The following is a 14,518-nucleotide window of genomic DNA, read 5'->3' as shown; positions in this document are numbered from 1 at the left end:
TTTCAGAAAAAAGCAGCACCTTTGATTCCTACTTTGTGATGCCAGTGACCAGGGATAGAGGAGTCTGTCTTTATTACAAGGTGACATTTGGTTCATCTCAGTCAAAGGAAAGTTTCAGCCTTGTTCTTTTTCAGAAATAGAACAGAAATTTGAAGGAAAAATTCAGGTAACAAGACACATCCTATATCTGTTTTCTTGTCATGCGAGCGAGTTACAGTCTAGTGAAAGGTTGAAAGCTGACAGCTGTAAAGTCTAAAATCTTTGTCGTTTGAGGAAGTGCAGAGAGGCCGACAGCAGCATGAGCTGCTCTCCCAGGCACCTTTAGATCCGTCTGTTGTGGGATTGCACCCTGCGGCGGCTGAGGGTTTAGTCCAAGTGGGTCAGTCGGGGCATCTTTGCTTGAGGTGGTAATGAACAGGCCAATAGGTTCCCCTTGAATCTCAGTATCTGTCACTTGAGCAAAGAATGTGATGAGCAGCAAAATAATGCAGTGGTTTCAATCCAGTAATTGTCAGTTGCTGTTTACATAGTCTAGACCTACATATAGATTGAAACAGAGAATGGGAAGAGGTTTGGGTTTAGGTTTGGTTTTTTTCCCCCTCCCTTGCCAGGCAGTGATCCACCCCACTGCTAATCACATTCCCTCCCTGACTTAAGCAAAGTTGTTGCCCAATTTTTTTGAACATTTGAACTGTTCCTTAGGTCTTGGCAGAGTGAGATATCATTTGATATTTTCACTCACCTTTTCCAGAGGGGAGAGAAAGCACAGGATAGTGAGAAAAGTCAGTTGAAATGATTGGCATTAAAAGACAAAAGCTGCTGAAATGTTGAGAGTGATCTTTGGACTGTGTATTAAAAAATCAAAGATTTAAAAAGACTGTTTATGTGAGAATTAATAGCCTGATTTTGTTGACAGTTGAAGTCTTCATGGCATGTTTTAATTCACTGTCTGCATTGGTACTTCCTTCTGAAGAAATACATGGGCTAGTTGCTAGTACCTCTAATATTGAAAATGCCATTTGCTTCTCATGTTCCCGGGGATGATTTCTGTTTATGTGAAGTTATGGTACATGAAGTCAAAAGGAGGTTAACCTGGTAGATAGTGTTACAGATGTTCCCATTTCTCCATCTTGTGACTGTTGGCGTCACGTTAGTTTTATCCTGGGCCTAGACAGTTAATCTAAGTCTTCCATGGAAATGAATATGGGCAGATAGTCCTTTTCAGATAGAATTTAGAAGCACACAGGAAACTTATATTATTTTCTGAAAGACTTTTTCATGTGTTAAGAATGGTACTGTAACACTGCCGTTTCGTTAAATTTTTTCTGTACATGTGCAAAGCTTTGTTTCCTGCAAAAAAGCCAATTCATATACAGTTCATTATCTTGTACTTGCAGGTAGGTCAGTGGTCTGCTTTGGGTGGTTGTCTTCAAAAATTCTCCAAAATCTTCCTTTATCATGGAGTTTCTTTTCTAATTTCTTGCCTTGTTTTTCTGCCAGTGGCTGTGGCAACTGGAAGAAAAATGTTCCTCATATCACAGAATCACAGAATGGTTGGGGTTGGAAAGGACCATTTAGTTTAATGATAGTAAATTGATTTATTCCTTCCCCTTGCCCCCACCCCTGACAGACAGGCTTGACTCCTCTAGTCCTCAGTGGACCAAAGTCCATATGACAAAAAACTACTATGATCAGTAGAAACTGGTCTGTGGTTGTAAGTCCAATGAAAGAGGTTGAACCAGCCAGAAAACCTGATCACTCAACATGGTTCCTCAGTTCAAGGCTGAGGGGCAGTGATGAGCCTGTGTGAGTCAATCTGTTCTGCTGCTGGAAGTACTGTCCTGGAAACGAGAGGATTTCAAGCTTTAAGCCTGCCAGATTAGACTTTTCCATAAGCATTAGATTCATACACAAGTCTTTTTAAAAAAAAAAAAAAAAACAAAACCAAAAACATTGCTGTGATGCATTGTCCATTTCGCTAAGGACATACTTTACCCAATGTTCATGCCAGGTTGACTGAATCTCAAAAGAGACCAAGAGATTTACTGGTAGTCTCACAGTGAATCATTGTCTGAAACCCTTTTGGCTCCTATATTCTTAGCATTAATCAACAGTGATTCCTTTCATCCACTTGCTACCAGAGTTTAGTTTGTATGTATGATGACTGTGTTTGGAAGGAGTTGAACTGGAGTGATGGTAATATAATTTATCTTTTTGAATTTTGTTCCTTAAATATAGAGTCTTAAAAAGAGAAGATTCTCACAGTTATCGTTCTATAATATTTTTTCGCCCTGCTGTGAAAGCTCCATAACCTTAAGAGAAAATGTAAATAAAATTGACACGTACTTTAGGTGTTCTTGAATGGAATGTATTTATCTCTGTTTCACTTAATCTGATGATAGTTCACTGAATAGCATTTTTTTCATTAGTCTCAAATGTCAAAAGGCCATGCAGCTTGCAAGGCATTAACATAAGGAAATGAACAAGTAGTATAGTTCTTTCTTGTTTGCATTTGAACAGCAGTACAGTATCCTGTTGTTACTGTACAAGTAACTGGCATAACAGAAGAGGCATTTTTAACTTAGGCCTGTTTAAGTTATCCATGTCTATGTGTCTTATTTTTGTGGTAGATCTTGTTCTGGTTAGATGTTTCAAAAAGCAGAGCTAATAACTGCGCCTGATTTACTTCATCCTTGAAAGCACATTTTTCTAGGAAATTATCACAATATATCTCAAGCCTCTCTGAGGATTGTGATAGATTTTGTGACTTTGAGGTCAGTAAGCTTATTGTGAGTCTGTGCTGTAAAGTACTGACCTTTGTTTAGTATGTTTGGTTTACTTTCAAGTGAACCAAAAGCAGTTTCCTGAGTCGTGTGCATAGTTTTTCACTTTGTTGATGTCATATGTATTCATCAGATTTAGAGGGTATTACTTGGTATGATATAATTTGAATCACCAATAAGCTGTTGATCCAAGTGAAACCATTAAATGTAAACATGTAACTTGGAATTGTAAACAGAATGAATGGCCTGTCATTTTGGATATGGTATGTTCTAGTAGCTGTCTCAGTCCAACAAATGACCATCTCAAATGTAAGTCTTGATTAATTTAAATAATATATAAAAATCATTTTAAAAGCTATGTGGCAGAAATGTTGCCGCTAATTAAACTCAGGCATTCAAATGTTTATAAAGGATTGATTGATGGTGGTGAAAATAAAGAAAACTAACTTTAACAGTTATACAGACTCTTGTATACCGCTTTCTTGTTAGAACCACAACTGGCAAAAGGATAGCTGTCTATGTCATGGGCAGTTGTACAGAATTTCAGGTGCCAGTAGGCCGGAGAAGAGAAACTGAGACTTTTGACTTGGATTATATGTGTTGCAGAGTTTGAGGAGATAATGTCTAAACACAGCCACGGGTCTGACTGATCAGTGGATTTAAAATAGAAAATATTCTCTTTCACCTTGTGAACAATTTTTCCTGTGCTTTTTCCCCACTTTTCATTTCTTCCAGGTTCCCCAGTGCCACCCTCTCTTACTGGCCTCTGCAGAGCCATCTCTGCTGCAGCATGTCGTGTGCCAGCAAGTACAGAGTGGTTCAGTTGTTAGATGAGTTAGACATTAAGTAAACAGCACAGTTTCATACCTAGTAGTATCACTTAAATCAAACATATCCCTGTGCAATACATCTAGCAGCATTTAAAGGTCAAAATCCTGTCCTCATTACTCAATATTTTAGGCCTTCTGTTTTGCTTTACTTGTTGTGTAATGTTGGAACGTACTAACAGCTGCCGTCCAGCGTGTCTATCCAGACAAATGCAGACTTTATGAAAGGTGAAGCATGTGCTATACAGCCTTAGCTCAAGCAAAAAAATCCTTCTTCCCTGGAAACAGTGGAAGCTGCCATCAAACAGACTATGCCGCATATGCTCAGGACTGACCCATGTAGGTTGGGGGCTTGCCGTAGGGAAATTTCTGCAAATGGTGAAGCTGGGGCATCATTTGATTGTGATGATCAAAGGTAGAAGGCACCCAGAAATCAGGAGGAAGGCTGCAGACCTGACAATGAATTGGGAGCCTGTCTCTGAGAAAGCGACAGAAGCATCTCTGTAGTAGCCAGGAACTGGTGGGAAGTCAGGCTTGGGAACCACTGAGCCTGAAAACCTGCTGGTGTTTCATCTTCTTTACCTGAGAAAGCAACATCTTGTTTCCTTTCTTTCTAAATAAGTAAGGGTGCTCCAAAAAGCCGTTCTTTTCTGTTAAGTACTGTGTTCTGACCTGTGGTCTCAGTGATTAAAATGTCTTTGTGGCTAGCTTTCAACACCAATGAAGGATTCAAGAATAGCAGTAGGCCTAGTTAGCCCAGTCTTGCTGTATCCAAGCTAGTATTAGATTTGAACACAGGTTCTTAGGCAGAAAGTCGGCGTTTGAGGGGAATGAATGGATCTCGCTACTCCTCTGAGGAAACAAGAAGCCTGGCTGGTGTGGATTTGGGCACTGTCATCTAAGTGAACCTCTCATAACGGGAACTGGAAGTTATGCCAGTCATCAATCCCTAAATCATATTCTGAATTGGTGGAAGGAGAGTGCCCAAGTCTTGTTTCCAGACTTCAAAATACTCTTCCCTCAGCTGTTCAGCAGCCAGTTCTGAACATTTTGGTAATTGGTGGTATATGGTACCAAGTCTATTTTTTGTTCTTTTTTTCAAAATACGGCTTATAGAGGGGTTTTCTGACCATTTTAGTCGTGAAAGTCATTTATAGTTGAAAGATAAGAAGACTTTATACACAGTTTTTCATTAAAAAAAAAAAAAAGAACCTCTTCAAACTCTTGACCCATTAGAGTACTTACCTGTAACTTTTTCCACAAATGTATTTGAATGGCAAACATGAGTGGCAAAACTCTGGTTGTGACACCCATTTGTTTTTATCTTGAGCAGGAATAAAACTACACTTACTGGAAAAACTGAGTGTTTTCTATTTTAAGCATGGAGTCTTAAAAATCACTCCCTATTATTTTGGTATTCAGCTGTGTAACTTTTCTCTCTGAAGGATGTGTGTAACATGACATTTTGGGTACTGGTACATTTAGCTTTTGTTCATCACCTGTGCATGAAATGTGAATGTGTACGACTTTGTTTTGTCTTCCTTCAGATAACTATATGTTTATGTATGTACAGTATTCCACCCACTTCCCCCACTGAATGCCTAGCTATTTGACTTATGAAAACTCAAAGTGTTGTGTGTGGAGATGTCTAAACATAAGCATTTTTTTTCTTTACAGCAGCATAAGAAAGAAGTGTTGAGAGCTGCTCTTAACCCTTTTGGAGTCCGAAGTCAAAAGGTAAAACCAAATGCTAATTTTTGGGTTTCCGAGGGGTTGATACCATAATCATCTCTAAATGCTACTTCCTTATCACATTTGAATTGAGATTTCCTCCAGCAGAAAAGCAGGGATACGGTAAGAAGACTCAGAATATTATTAGACCTCTTTAAGAGCACCAGCCTATCTGGGCATAAATTCTACAGGTAAGTCACAACTGGTAAACTGCAATTATCTATTTTACTTAATATGAAAACATTGGCGTTAAGAGTCAGTGGGACTTTCAGTAGGGTTTAATATTGCTAAGGATTTAATGATTTTTGTCTCACTATAACTTGGTAGTTTTTATGATATATAAAGTTTTTTCAAATTACAGTAAGACAAATCCTGTAGCTCTTTTCTTAGGCAAGAGTCCCTCAATGGGAGTTTTGCCTGAGTGAGAACTGAATGAGGTCTAAATAATTAGCAATTAAAATATTCAGTTACTGTGCTACTGTATATAACAAAGCACTGGAGGTATTAAAAATTGCTAATCTCCTCCTTATTAAAATGTTAACTGCTGAACATAATACAGTTTTGCATTTTCTATCATTCATTTTTGCAGTTCATTAGTAGAGGCGAAATGTTTGTGACAAATAGTCATTTGAACTTTTAAGGGATTGACTTTGTTTTCCTGGCATTTTAGTTAATATTTCTGACTGAGTTAATTTCTAGGCGGAAGTGTTTGTGGAAGCTATGGATTTTAGTCAAAAACTAGATAATGTAAAGAGAGTAACTTCTGATATAGCATTTATGAGTATTGACAGAAGAAACCAGATGGTAAGCTACTCATCAGGAGACAGAGCTGGGCAATTTAGGTATCTGATTTGTGTGCTTTTTGATCAGCAGCTTCTTGAAACAAACTCCAGTAATAGGTTAAGAATTGCCCATAGAGTTTACTGGGCAAATAATTTCCAGTAAGACACAAACATGTGAACAGTTCAGCAAGAGGTTAAGAAGCAAAGTTGGTGAAATTGTTTAGTTGTGCACCCAGCTTTGTTAATTAGCACATGGAGCTGTTTATTGCTATCCTAGTTCATATAAGGGCCACACTGTGCTCACATCCTGCTTCACTGCACAAAAGAATAGGAAGGAATAAGGTGCATCTCCTGTCTCCTTTGTCATTTAGCAGCAGGATGTGTGGAAAGGGAGAATGGGATTTGATGAGTGAGAACAGAGTGGTAAGTGAAGGTGATAACTGGTAGAGGAAGAAGGTGAATTACTGGAAGGATTTGGTGACAGGTGGATTTCTGAAGGGAAGGCTACTCCCTCAATACCTTTTCTCCCATAGCCACTCCCTGAAGTAAATTTTGTCACTTATTATGCCTAGAGGTTTTTTTCCTAATCTTTCTGAAGAGCCCTTCTAGACCTAGGCATTTAATTGTGCCATATAATGTTGTTGGCAATTCAGGCCATGATTCTGCAAAGATTTACGCATGTATTTCACTTCCAGCATTATGGGTAATCCAGTTGAAATAGATGAGATTAATTGCAGGACATAAATTTAAGCATGTATATTATTCTTTGTAGTAAAAGAGGTGTATTTCAGTTTATTTATTTTCAGTGTGGGAAATTATTTTTAAAAATACACAAATACACGGGATTTTCCACCAATTTTGTGGCAACTAAGGACAAGGTAGGTGGTAAAAAAATAAGCTTTTCTGCTTGTTCCCAAAATCCACAATTTCATCAGGTTCTCAGCTGTAAAGTGTGAAAAAGAACAGGCTGCTATCATTTTCCTTTTTACATACACAGTTAAACCTCCAGCTAGAATGAGATGATCATATAATTTATTATAGAGGAGTGAACAGGACAGAAATCAAACAGGAAGGCATATATGCTTGTGTGGACTCTTGTTTATAATTTCATCAGATTGGTGCACACCTCAGACATTTTATTTAGTGATAAGATATGCAAATTGTTCTGGAGCCAGCAGCAATACTTTCACCTGAATGTCAAAACTGACAGAGATTTTTAAATCAAACCTCAACAACAACTTGTATTTTAAATCAACTCTTCCTAAGATACAACCAGCAACTACAGACAAGTAAGTGCAGAATTGTTTTCCTGCTTTCCTTCATACTGTTTTCCTTCCTTTCTCATTTGCCTCCATGGGAGAACAGGGTTGCAGGCTTACCTGTAAATACTGGGTGTAACTATGGGCAACAGTGCAGAGGAGCTATAAATCTGTATGGAAGTACACACAAAGCACAAGAATGCAAATTGAAAGTTGGGAGACTTATGAAATAAGATTTACCAGAGAAGATATCTTCTGGTTTTCCAGATGCATACATCACACCTTCCATATCTCTGGAAGAATGGGTAGGGCAAACTCTTCAACTGTTTTTTCTCTCTTTTGTTTTATTTCTATTGTATTTGTGCCCTTAAATCAGAATGTGGTAGTAGAAGCCTGTGGATACAATGGAAAGTTTGGACAATAGCTTTTTTATGGCAATTGAGAATTGAAGTTCTTCAAGGCTGTGAATGTTTAGCTTCTGGGGTTTTGGTTTTGAGTGTACATACAGCTATGGGAGAAAGGGTGTCTCTGAAAATACAGCTTGGAATTTAAATGTTAGATGTGTTTATTTTTGGAATCCTTGTTCAAGTCAGTGCCCACTGCCTATATAGTGATAATCTTGTCTATTTTCCCCAGATTCAGTTCCTTCTCTTCCTTCTGTGAATGTCTGCATATAAGTATGTCCAAACGTTTCCATCTGAGGTTTTCCTGGGGCTTTTTTGGGCTTGTTTTCTTCTTTTTCTTTTTAGTGTGTGTACCTATTAACCAGAAAGATATCTGGGCTCAAAACATTTAACAAAGGGTAACAACTGAAGTATTCCTGTATTGTGCATGAGTATATGTATGTGTGTGTGAGAGAGAGAGAGCTGTGATTGGAGAGATAATGAAAGATTATTTGGTTTGGTTTTTTTAATGGCATGCCTAGTTGCGTGTGTTTTTCTGGCTCTCTGTATTCCCTTCTACTCACTTGCTTGTTGTGTTGTAATAAATCTTCCTGCATGACAGATTAAAATTTCTGGTCCATTTCTTTAGTTGGTAACAGCCTCTTGCAGGTGGGGTTTTTTGCTTTCCACATTTAAATAAGGGCAACATTTTTGTTTTCCTACAAAATGAGAAAAAGGATTTATATGTGTTTATAATTAGAAAGGTATGACCTGTTCCTACAATAAAAGTCCCACAATACTTGCTCATGAAGCTGTGTCCCATAGCTTTCAGGGTCCCAAGAAGTACTCTTTGTGGAAAAGGACTTCCAAAATACTCAAGGCTTACTACTTGTGCAGATTTAGGCCACAACAGAATATTTTGTTTACAACGGCTAATTCTAGGACCTACTTTGGTGTTGTGGATACTTAACTCCTACTTACTCAGAGACACTTCAAGATAATTAAAGCAAATGAATAATCCACACACGGAGCAAAGCCTTTCAGAGGGAAAGCGAGTTTATTGAAAGAAAGAATTTGCCTTTTGCCAAATAGCTCTTTCAAGGTCTTCTTAAATAAGGAGCATATGCTTTTGTTGGAAAATAAAAAAATAAAACAGAATCTTTGATTGTCATTTCTGTCATGGCTGATGAAGTTAAGTCATTAAAAGCCAGCAAAAATCAGATGAAATTTGTTTTTCAAGCTGAAGTCCAGGCAATAGTGTATTGCCTCTCTGTAAAATGTTGAGGTAGCACAGAGGAGGTAAAGGAGGTGTTATGGAATGTTCACCTTTAATGCACTAGCCTTAAAAGTATTTGAAATGTTTGAAAGAATTTCTGGTGTTTGCTGGGGACTGCAGGGTGAAAGCAACAAAGGAGGAGGAACACCCATGATGACTTTGATTTTTCCCTGACTAGCTGCAGGGATACTCGTGGTTTAGTCTTTCACCTAAATGGATGCACTTTGACCATCCGCTCCAGTACTAACATCATGGCTGTAGTGATCGACGTTGATCCTTGCCATTTGCCATTAGAGTTGTTTGCTTGCTGCTGTATAGGCAATAATTGCCTATAGCTGATACCAATATTATTAATCTTACCGAAACTAATGCATACATATTTGATAGATGGTAATACTGGAATCTATCATATTCTTTCAACGTCAAGCTTAACAGAAAATCTCTGCTGCTACACTTCTTCCTCACATGCAAACTCCACAAGGGGAAATTCAGCTTCTTTCTTATGTTGACATTACATTTGCTGTTTTTTCTGTGCTGAGTTTGATTCCAGGCATCTAGCAGCATTCCAGGAGGAGAGGTGACCAGCATCGCAGCCTGCACTGCTGCTGCTCTACTTGTCATGAATAATAGCCCACTGGGCTAGTTAATCATTACACTTTTTCCTGTGCCTTCATAGCTGATTGCTGCCCAGGGGACTTGGGCTACTGCAGTCTGGCTGCCAGCACAAAGTTCGGTCTTGTGTGTGTGTGTTTATGCTTACCTGCATGCATATGCATTGTGTTGTTCAGCAGATATTCTACTATAGTAAAACTAACAGTGCAAGACCAGTGAGTCAATTTTTCTATATAGAAGGTAAAAGTGGGAGAGCTAATGTTTTACCCCCGCCCCTTTACCATTTTTGAAAATGAATGTGAAAGTCTCTTTATTCAACACACCGGCACAACAAATTCACGACATTCAGTGCCTTAAGAGTGGAGTTTCAGGATGCTGAAGTTCTCTTTCTTAGGGCAGACGTTTGAATCATATGGTCAGTGTTTCGCGTTGATTTGCCAGGGGCCATGATCTGACACCTCCTCTGTGAAAAAGACATCCCTCGCCACTGGGAGGGAAAATGTATGGGCAAGGAATAGATGTAAGTGAAGTCTTTTGAGATTCAGAAGAAGGTATTTAACCTCTATGGGTTTTGCTCAGATATATGTAGCTGTACTGATTGCCAGGGTGGAAGCCAAGAAGCAACTTTCAGTCATTCTGATTTTTTTCTTCACCTGAAGTGTAGGTCATCTTGTAATGGCTGGAGGATGTGGTGCACCCGGCATTTTTGCCACATGGAACAAAATTTGCTATTAAATTCTTTCTTTGCCAGTGAGTTGGTTTACCTTCATTAGAAAGAATAAATAGCAATTTTGCTGTCCAGATGTCAATATTCAGGTGGCCAGACAGATTAAAGAACTGATCTTTAATATCTCTGGTGTTTGTTTTGTGAAAGTTAATTTTCTTCAATGGATAGCTGAGGACAGTGAATTTTTTTGCTCATACTCCTGGTCAGATTTCTAATCCATTGCCTTTTTTAAGCCCAATAGGCGCTTGGCTTCTATGGTTTTCCATAGAAGTAGAATTAGGGTCAACAAGGAACTAATTGTAAAATGGAGGGTTAAATCCTCCATCTGGTGGTACAAAATTTTAACTTCAAAACATGATTGTGTTCTGCAAAGTTTAATAGATATATCTTTCCCTGAATAGTACTCTGAAATCCTTTTCTTCTTCTCTCTCTCCACCCCTCTCTCTTTCCCTCCCTTTATTTCTCTCCTTTTCTCTCTTCTCCTCTGTCTCAGTATCTCTCTCTTTCTCTCCCTGCCTGATCTTTCTATAGATGGATGTCTGTTTTCCTGTTAGAGCTGAATCAGGCATTTGTGTGGTGACTCCACTGAACACCTTCCATGTGCCTTGTTCATTTTGTAAACTTTCCAGTCAAAGCCACCCTTAAGTTATGCAATAGCATGATTGGCAGAGTAGCGTTGCTGCATAACTCAGTGTTATCAGTAGTGCAGGTCATTAAAAGACCAACCCCCTCTTCGTCCTGTACCAGAAAATGAAAGAGCAGACAACAAAATGAGAGAGAGCAAGATGTCAGCAGCAGTGTGAGCTGGATCATTTACATGGCAGCAGCACATTTTAGTGCCATGTGGATGAGGTAGACCATTCTGACTCTGATAAGCAGCTTTGAGGCCATTTTAGCCATTCTCTTTGGTTGTTACGAATCAAACCTGTATCATTCTTACTGATATTAACAGGACTTTGGGGATTATACAAGTCTCTTTGCCTTCAGAAGGCACATCTTCAGGATGGCAGAGAGAATTCATGAAGGTAGTCAGAGGCTCTTCTGAGAGACACGCAGCTGAAGACTTGGATTTTTTTCCTGGCAATAAAAAAATATTGAAGAAAACAATAAAGAGGCAAGAAACATTGCTACTCAGCCATTCATAGAGCATTTTAATTAAATAAGGAATTCTCCTTCAATTTTTTAAAAATTCTGAATTGTCATTTGCAGAACTTTGGAAACTGTTTCCTTCCTTTGAATTAAAATATCTTTACAATACCATTTATTGGCACATTTAAATGTTTTTTATGAGATGGGATTGCCCCAAGATCTCAGTATCCGGGTCTGAGAGTTCTCTTGTAAGTTACGTTCTAACAGTTTGATTGGTGTGTGGCTAAAACATAGTGTTCCAGTCCACCTGCTTGGCTAGGCTATAAACATGAAACGAGCCATTTTGATATAAGCTTTAAGCCTCCTTGAGATTCTGGAGGCCACCAGACTGTATGTCTCTCAGGTAATCTTCACCAAGACTGGAGACTCTCATTGTTACTTCAGAGGTCATCAAGGGAGGGTGTCTTTCTATTTGCTGGGACACTATACTGCAGTAGAGATTCTCTTAATTTAGGGGTGATTGAACCTCCCTAGATTTTGCAGAAAGACTAATTTTTACTGAAGCAAACTCTGGACATTTGAGAAATAGCTTTCCTTTGGTTATTTTGCAATTAGTTTTAAAAATCTTTAGCCTCCTGAAGTTCCTTCATTATGGTCAGTGAATCTGAGCAGAGAGATTTGTGGAGACAACACTGGAATGGCAAAAACCCAGTTGTTATGAAGGCTGATGCAAGTAAGCCTTCCTCCCAGGCTTTTCAGAAAGGTGTGGAGGTTTTTTTTGAACAAGGTGTCTGGGGAGGGGAGCTGCACAGATTTTCATAGTAATGCCCACATTCCTCTTTCTCTCAGGGAGATTTGATCCCATAGTTTGGAGATCTGCCTGTGGATATTTGAGGAGACAGTTACATGTGTATGTACACTGAACATCAGTGGCCTGCAGGTAATCCCTTTGTCTCTTAGCTCCAGGACTGTACTTTAGTAAAATAGGTTAATGTTCAGTTACCCAAGCTTTTTTATGGCAATAGCTGAAAGGCAGCAGCAGCTGAGAATAAACTTGAATATACCTTCTCTTGGTGTTGGCCAGATGTACCAAATGCTGTTTTCCTTCTCCAGTTAGATTTTCCATAATGTATCCTTGAAATGAGTTGTTTTAATTTTCCAGATCCTTAGAATCATTCTGTAGTGTTTTAAGTGATTAAATTAAGCTAGCTGCTAGATTTTGTATTCAAGAAGTGACCCTTCCTACTTCTGCACCCTTCTTGGATACAAAACCTCACCAATTTTCCAGTAACATGGTTGTTAGGGGTGGTTGGTACATTGTAGGAATAATATATATAAGCCTTAACAATGAGACTTGAGCTTAGATTTTGAAACCTGTGCAGTCAAAACATGATGATCTGGATCCGGCTTCCAGAATTACAGAGTTTAACCTTTAAATAAAATCTAGCTTTAGTACCTGTTACTTTGACAATCACGTAATTGAGTGGTTTTTAAAAACAAAAAACATGATCTAGCTGAAGGTTTTCCCTCTTTTTTGAACAATTTTCTAACCAGAGATTTTTGCTTGAAGTCTTGCCACTGGCAAAACAGGGAGGGAATGTGTGGACTCATGCAGCATGCTCACTAGGGCAAAAAAAGAAAATTAAAACAAAAAAACACAGCAGCCCTAAGTTATGTCTGAGCAAACGTCACATTTTTCTGATATGAATGAAATGCAGAACTCAGTTCTTACTGCTTTGGAAAATGAAATGAACTGACCTCTCCATTTACCAAACAATTTCTGTGTGTGTTCCACTTTCGTTTCTTATTAGAAATCAAACAGCTTTGTTTTTCAGCACTTCTGCAAACTTAGTCCCTCATGCACATGCACAAAAACCGCTAAATCCATGCATCCCAGGGAATCAAAGATTTAGGAAGGTATATTTCTCATAGATGGTTACAAATATGTATTACAAATTTCCCATTGCATGAATTTCCTAAGGGGATAATACATGAAATCAGAAAGGAAAATGTTATGGCAAAAAGTAATGAAGTAAATTCAAATTTAGATCTTCCTTTTAGGAAGATGCAGACTGAAGTAACAACATGACACAGATCTAAAAACAGAGCAGTTGAAGTAGAACTGGTTTTGGATCTGAGGTTTTGCTTTTGACCTTTTGCTAATAGAGAGTTAGAAGGCAACATTGGAGTTGTCTTCACTTGCCTCTAGAATATTTTTAGTTGTAGAAGATACCTGCTCATGAAATATGAGTAAGACAAGAAGTCTTCATTCTTTTGTTTAACTTCAGGGTATTAATTGTTAGCACAGCTTTTGATGAACTGAAATAACACAGTAACTCCTACAGGAAACATTCTTGGGGCTGATCCCTGCAAACTTGGAACAAATGCCTTATTTTAATATATATTTTTTTTAAGAGGAGGGGCTTGGGGAATGTCTGTTATTTTTTTTCTCGTTTCTCCAGTGCACTGCATACACTAAAATACCAGACGGTAAAACTTTCTCCTTACACAAAGCTGTCATTGTTTAAAGGCCATTCTGCTCTCTCTGAACTTGTGTTGAAACAGGTGCCTCACTTGCTTGGCGCTCCTGTAGCCATTTTCTGGATTAAAGCACCACACGTACCCTGCACAGTGGCACTATTAACAGTGTGGAATGAGGCTGGGAGTGAAACTCATATAGGAGCTACACACCTAGGTGCAGTTAGTAAACAGAGGCAGTTACCCTCATTAAGCATAATTAAACCTAATATTGACTGTAAACTGTTCCTTACCTTAAACTTCTTTGCAGTCGTTGTGGGGAAGGGATTAACCTGGCAGATAGGTACACTAATTACTACCTTCTTCGCATAAAAGTTACCATCAGGAAGGCCTATATTCATAAATAAAACATAGTAGGGGATAAGAGACTGAGAAATATGTAAATTCATTTGCAGAAAAAAAGACCAAATTAAAAAAAGAAAGTTGAGTGATGCTACTGGAAGCAAAATGGCACTCTAGCTAATTACCATGAAAAGTATGATAAATCATGGACGTGTATCCTTGACTTCTG

The 14,518-nt window shown here is 38.5% G+C and overlaps 1 protein-coding gene across 4 annotated transcripts in view; it reads left to right on the top strand.

Moving 5' to 3' along the window:
* Positions 1-14,518, top strand: part of ZBTB20 (zinc finger and BTB domain containing 20) — a 490,245-nt gene that overhangs the window by 86,176 nt on the left and 389,551 nt on the right. For all 4 annotated transcript variants that reach the window (XM_071809214.1, XM_065849469.2, XM_071809203.1 and 1 more), the window contains one exon: positions 5,288-5,347. The gene's annotated coding sequence lies outside the window, so the exon portion shown is untranslated. The remainder of the gene's footprint in view (positions 1-5,287; positions 5,348-14,518) is intronic.

This window comes from Patagioenas fasciata, chromosome 1 (genome assembly GCF_037038585.1).
Source record: "Patagioenas fasciata isolate bPatFas1 chromosome 1, bPatFas1.hap1, whole genome shotgun sequence".
NCBI lineage: Eukaryota > Metazoa > Chordata > Aves > Columbiformes > Columbidae > Patagioenas > Patagioenas fasciata.
Note: the sequence above shows the minus strand (reverse complement) of the source record. Positions and strands in the feature narration are given on the sequence as shown.